Genomic DNA, 6473 nt, shown 5'->3' with positions numbered 1-6473 from the left:
TAAAAAGGAGGGATCCTGATATTCATGGTCAAAATACTAACATTATCACCAATTATAATTCATGGGTCAAATAGACAACATTATATGCATCTGAATGTAGAGTATTCAATTTAAAATGTTACTTTTAGAATTACAGAATTACTCAGTGAGACCATTCATTTAAATTCCATCACAAATAAATTATCCTATATAATAAAGAGCCAGTGTGCAGTCATCACGCCCTTGCGCCCTTGCACCCTCGTGCCAGGGTTGGGGAACCTGAGGCTGTGCTGGGGGACCTAAGGACATGTCCCCTGCCCAGTGCTGGGCAGGGGGACCTGAGGCTGTGCCCCCCGCCCAGTGGGGCTTGACAGGGGACCTGAGGCTGTAACCCCCACCCTGTGGGGCTTGACGGGGGTAGGGCTAGCTGGGTCTGGGTCTTGCGCAATTTCAAGGCATGTGCAGGTGGACAGGAACTTGACTCTGGGTCCCATGGCGCACCCCAGACCCTGACAGGAGGGAGATTTTCATATACATTTTACTAATATTCTTTCATCTCTGACACCTCTATTATAGAGAAAGGGCAAATAGAATATTAAAATATTTCCTCCAATTAATTCCCTTTTAATGTGCACGAATTTTGTGCACCAGACCACTAGTCCTATATAATAAAAGCCTAGGTGGTGTGATGCCCTCACACAATGTCATCATAAGATGGCTGCCACAAGATGGCTGCCCTCACATCATCACAAGATGGCCACCACAAGATGGCCAGCGTATGCAAATTAGCCGCCATATTTGTTGGTGGTTAATTTGCATACCACGCTGATTAGCCAATGGGAGGTGTAGCAAAGGTACAGTCAATTCTGAAACGTATCCTTTAACACATTGTTTGCGGGTAGTTTTTATCATGCACTAACAGGTGGCACCGGCCATTTTTGCTAATTTTTTGTGCAAATGGCAACATTCAGGAAAATTACGATAACTTTAGTTTATGTATTTATACGTTACCCGCATTCTACCTCTAGTCTATAAAAAACGTATTAATACGTGTCCTGCGCTCTACTATGCTGGTAGAACGTATAAATACGTAAAACATATAAATATGCTTCCCGCATACAATGTGTTAATAAAAGATTCACATCAGAATTAATCTGCTTTATTAATCATACCTCAGTAAAGATGTGGAAAAATTAAATAATGAAAAGAATTCTACCTTAAACTATGAATTAGAATATCCTAAATAACCCTAAAATGAATTAAAATGTTCAAAATGTTCACTTCATTATAACATAACTAAGTCCACAAATAGGCCTTCTTTACACTGAGCTGAATAAGGAGACAACTGACTTGAGAGAAATTTGTTTTCAAAAACATCACTTACTGTAATAATCTTGATTCTTTATGCAGAATCACATGACTTCAAATATTATTTTCTGATGTTTCTGAATAGTATTTGTTCCAATATTCTGATGACTGAAATCTTAAGTATTAAAATTTACATTCTAATGTAACATATAGATTGAGGAATGTTCAGTTTCATACTGAAACCCCCCCCCCCCATAAGATTTGAAATCAGAACTGGACTCATATTGTACCTATTTCTGCTATAGCTCTGAGCCTGTTTGTCTGAAAGATGTATAATACTTACCTATCATACATTGTAGTTGAGACTAAATGAATTATTACAGAAACTTAGAATAACTCCAATAGCTAATCAGAGAATGGTAGCTATTACAGGCAGTCCTCGTGTTACATCGGAGATCCGTTCCTACAGAGCAATGTAACTCGATTTTCACCGCAAGTCAGAACCCACCTACATAAGCACCTACGTCACTCACATGGAGCACATACACAGCAGTAATGAAGTGAAACAGTAAAAATAATTTAAAAGAAAGGTAAAAATTCCTGACCTTTACTTGTGGTAAATAATAAAAAACATAAAGCACATATGTACATATGTCGAAATGACTGAACTTTTTTTAAATAAATACTGTAAATGGGAGATGGCAACGTAACCACGAAATGACATACATCGAGTCCAATGTAACCTGAGGACTGCCTGTATATATACATGGAAATCATCACTGAAACTTTTGTCAGTTTTTCTGATTAATTATTTAGATAGTATGTGGTAGAACACTATATTGTCCATTGGAGTGATCAGATTTTATAAGATAGAGCTGGATGACTATTGGGTGATTGGAGCCAAGGGAGGGGAGAGCAGCAGAGTTCTCCAGTATGCTGGTACTGCACCTTATTCTTTCCTAAGTGATCTGTAGCTAATATGCCATGATTAGCTCCCTTAAACCAATAATGCAGCCCTAGCCCAAGGCTCAGTGGGTAGAGCATCAGCCTACAGAGTGAGGGGTCCTGAGTTCAATTCTGGTCAAGGGTACATACCTCGATTGCAGACTCCCAGCCCTGTGGGGGCATGGGCCCTTATCGGGGGCATGTAGAAGGCAACCAATCAATGTGTCTCTCTCACATCGGTGTTTCTCTCTGTCTCTCCCTCTCCTTTCCACTCTAAAAGTCAATGGAAAAAATATCCTCAGGTGAGGGTTACAAAAAAAGAAGAAAAAAAAACAAAACAATAATGCAGCTAAAATGGGGAGACAAAAAATAATTCCAAAATAAAAGACAAGAAGGAATCTTTAGCCGAAACCGGTTTGGCTCAGTGGATAGAGTGTCGGCCTGCGGACTGAAAGGTCCCAGGTTCGATTCCGGTCAAGGGCATGTACCTGGGTTGCGGGCACGTCCCCACTAGGGGATGTGCAGGAGACAGCTGATCAATGTTTCTCTCTCATCAATGTTTCTAACTCTCTATCTCTCTCCCTTCCTCTCTGTGGAAAATCAATAAAATATATTAAAAAAGAAGAAGAAGGAATCTTTAGAAAAATAACTAAATGAAATGGAGGCAAGCAATCTATCAGACATAGAGTTCAAAGTAATGGTTATAAAGATGCTTAAGGATCTCAGTACAAATTACAAGGGACTCAGTGGGAACTACAATAGCATGAAAAAGAAAATAGAAACCATGAACAAGAATCAGACAGAAATAAAGAATAATATATCTGACTTCAAGAACACACTGGAAGAAAGTAAAAGTAGATTGGATGAAGCAGAGGGTCAAATCAGTATTTTAGAAGACAAGGTAGAAATAAATACCCAATTAGAGCAGCAAATAGAAAAAGGAATTAAAAAGAAGAAAGATAGCTTAAGGGAACTCTAGAACAACATGAAACGTAACAACATCTGCATCATAGGAATACCAGAAAGGGAAAAATGTGAGCAAAGAACAGAGACCCTGTTTGAAGAAATAATGACAAAAAAATTTCCCAACCTGATGAAGGGAAAAGTCACACATATTCAGGAGGCACAGAGAGTCCTAATCAAGATGAACCCAAAGAGACAGAACCTAGACACAGAATTAAAATGGTAAACATTATAGACAAGGAAAGAATCTTAAAGGCAACAAGAGAGACAGAAAATTACTTACAAAGGAATTCCCATTAGAATGTCAGATGACTTCTCAATAGAACCAGAAGAGAGCAGCACAAAGTATTCAAAGTAATGAAAAGGAAGGGCCTAAATCCAAGATTACTGTATCCAGCGAGGCTATCATTTAAAATTGAAGGTGAAATATAAAGCTTTCCAGACAAAAAAGAGGTTAAAGGAGTACATTACCACTAAACCGGCAATGCAAGAAATGTTAAAGGGACTGCTTTAAGGAGAAGAAGAAAAGGAGAGAGAGAGAGGATCACAGGCATAAAGAAAATAAAAATGGCAATAAATAAATACCTAGAAATAATAATCTTAAATTATAAATGGATTAAATGCTCCATTGAAAAAACATAGGGTGATTGAATGGATAAGAAAACATGACCCATATATATGCTGTCTATAAGAGACCTACCACAGAACAAAAGATATACACAGACTGAGAATGAAGACATGGAAAAAATATTCCATGCAAATGGAAAGAAAAAAAAAAGCTAGTGTAGCAATATTCCTCTCTGACAAAATAGACTTCAAAACAAAGGCCATAACAAGAGACAAAGAAGGCCACTACATAATACTAAAGGGAATGATTGAACAAGAAAATATAAACCTTGTAAACATATATGCAGCCAATACAGGAACACCCAAATATATTTAAAAAACACACCTCTTGATGGACTTTAAGGGAGAGATTGACAGTAATAGAGCCATGACAGGGGACTTAAACAACCAACTGATGTCACTGGATAGATCTTTCAGACAAAAATCAATAACGAAACAGAGGCCTTAAAATGACACACTAGATCAGATGGATATAATAATTACAGAACATTTCGCCCCAAGACAACAAAATATACATTCTTCTCAAGTGCACATGGAACATTCTCAAAGATAGACCACATGTTAGGACACAAAAAAAGTCTATGAAAATTCAAGAAGATTGATATCATACCAAGCATCTTCTTGAATCACCATGGCATGAAGTTAGAAATCAAATACAATAAAAAAAAATTAGAAGAACACTCAAATACATGGAGGCTAAATAGCATGTGATGAAACAATTAATGGGTTACCAATGAGATCAAGCAAGAAATTAAAAACTTCCTGGAAACAAATAAAAATGAACACACAACCACTCAAAATCTATGGGACACAAGAAAAGCAATCCTGAGAGGGAAGTGGATAGCATTAAAGGCCTACCTCAAGAAACAAGAAAAAGCACTAATAAACTATCTAACCATACAACTAAATGAATTAGAAAAAAAAACAGCAAGAAAAGCCCAGAGGAAGTAGAAGGACGGAAATAATAAAGATCAGAACAGAAATAAATGACAGTACAAAAAACAGTACAAAAGATCAATAAACCCAAGAGTTGGTTCTTTGAAAAGATAAATAAGATTGATTAACCCTTAGCCAGACTCATCAAGAAATACAGAGAGAAGACAGAAAATAAATAAAATCAGAAATAAAAGAGGCAATATAACAACAGATACCACAGAAATACAAAGGATTGTAAGCATATACTATGAACAACTATATGCCAACAAACTGGAAAACCTGGGAGAAATAGACAAATCCCTAGAAATGTACAACTTCCAAACTCAATCAGGAAGAATCAGAAAACCTGAATAGGCCAAAAACTGATGAAATTGAAGCAGTAGTTTAAAAACTCACAATAAAAGTCCTGGACCGCATGAATTTATAGGAGAATTTTACCGAACATTCAAAGAAGAACTAATACTTATACTCCTTAAACTATTCTAAATATTCCAACAGGAAGGAATAATTCCAAGCTCTTTCTATGAGGCCAACATTATCCTAATTCCAAAACCAGATAAAGATTCTACAAAGAGCCGAAACCGGTTTGGCTCGGTGGATAGAGTGTCGGCCTGTGGACTGGGAGGTCCCGGGTTCGATTCCGGTCAGGGGCATGTGCCTTGGTTGCGGGCGCATCCCCAGTGGGGAGTGTGCAGGAGGCGGCTGGTCGATGTTTCTCTCTCATCGATGTTTCTAGCTCTCTATCTCTCTCCTTTCCTCTCTGTAAAAACTCAATAAAATATTTTTTTTTTTAAAAAAAGATTCTACAAAGAAAGAGAATTAAAGGCCAATATCCCTGATGAACACAGATGCTAAAATCCTCAACGAAATATTAGCAAATCAGATCCAGAAACATACTGAAAAGATGATATACCATGACCAAGTGGTATTTATTCTGGGGATGCAAGTCTGGTACAATATTTGCAAATCAATAAATGTGATACATCACATAAACAAAAGTGAAGGATAAAAATCACATGATCATATCAATAGATACAGAAAAAGCATTCAACAAAATTCAGCACCCTTTTTTGACAAAACCTCTCAGTAAAGGGAGAATAGAGAGAGCATACCTCAATATAATAAAGGCCATATATGACAAACCTATGGCCAATATCAAATTAAATGGGCAAAAACTAAGTGTTTCCCTCAACAGGAACAAGACAAGGATGTCCACTTTCACCACTCTTGATGTCCACTTTCAACATCATACTGGAAGTCCTAGCCACAGCAATCAGACAAGAAGAGATAAAAGGCATCCAAATTGAAAATGAGGAAGTAATGCTGTCATTATTTACAGATGACGTGATATTGTACAAAGAAAGACTCTATCAAGAAACTACTAGACTTTAAAAATGAATTCAGCAAGGTAGCAGGATATAAAATCAACATCCTGAAATCGATGGCATTTTTATACACCAATAATCAACTCTCAGAAAGAGAAACTAAAAAAGCAATCTCATTTACCATTTTAACAACAACAAAATAAGATACCTAGGTATAAACTTAATCAAGGAGGTAAAAGGCATGTATTTGGAAAACTATAGGACATTGGAAAAAGAAATAGAGAAAGATTCAAACAAGGAAGCATACACCTTGTTCATGGATTGGAAGAATTAAGATCATTAAAATGTCCATATTACCCAAAGCAATCTTTAGATTCAAAGAAATCCCTA

Source organism: Myotis davidii, unplaced genomic scaffold (assembly GCF_000327345.1).
Source record: "Myotis davidii unplaced genomic scaffold, ASM32734v1 scaffold847, whole genome shotgun sequence".
NCBI classification, from domain to species: domain Eukaryota; kingdom Metazoa; phylum Chordata; class Mammalia; order Chiroptera; family Vespertilionidae; genus Myotis; species Myotis davidii.
Note: the sequence above shows the minus strand (reverse complement) of the source record.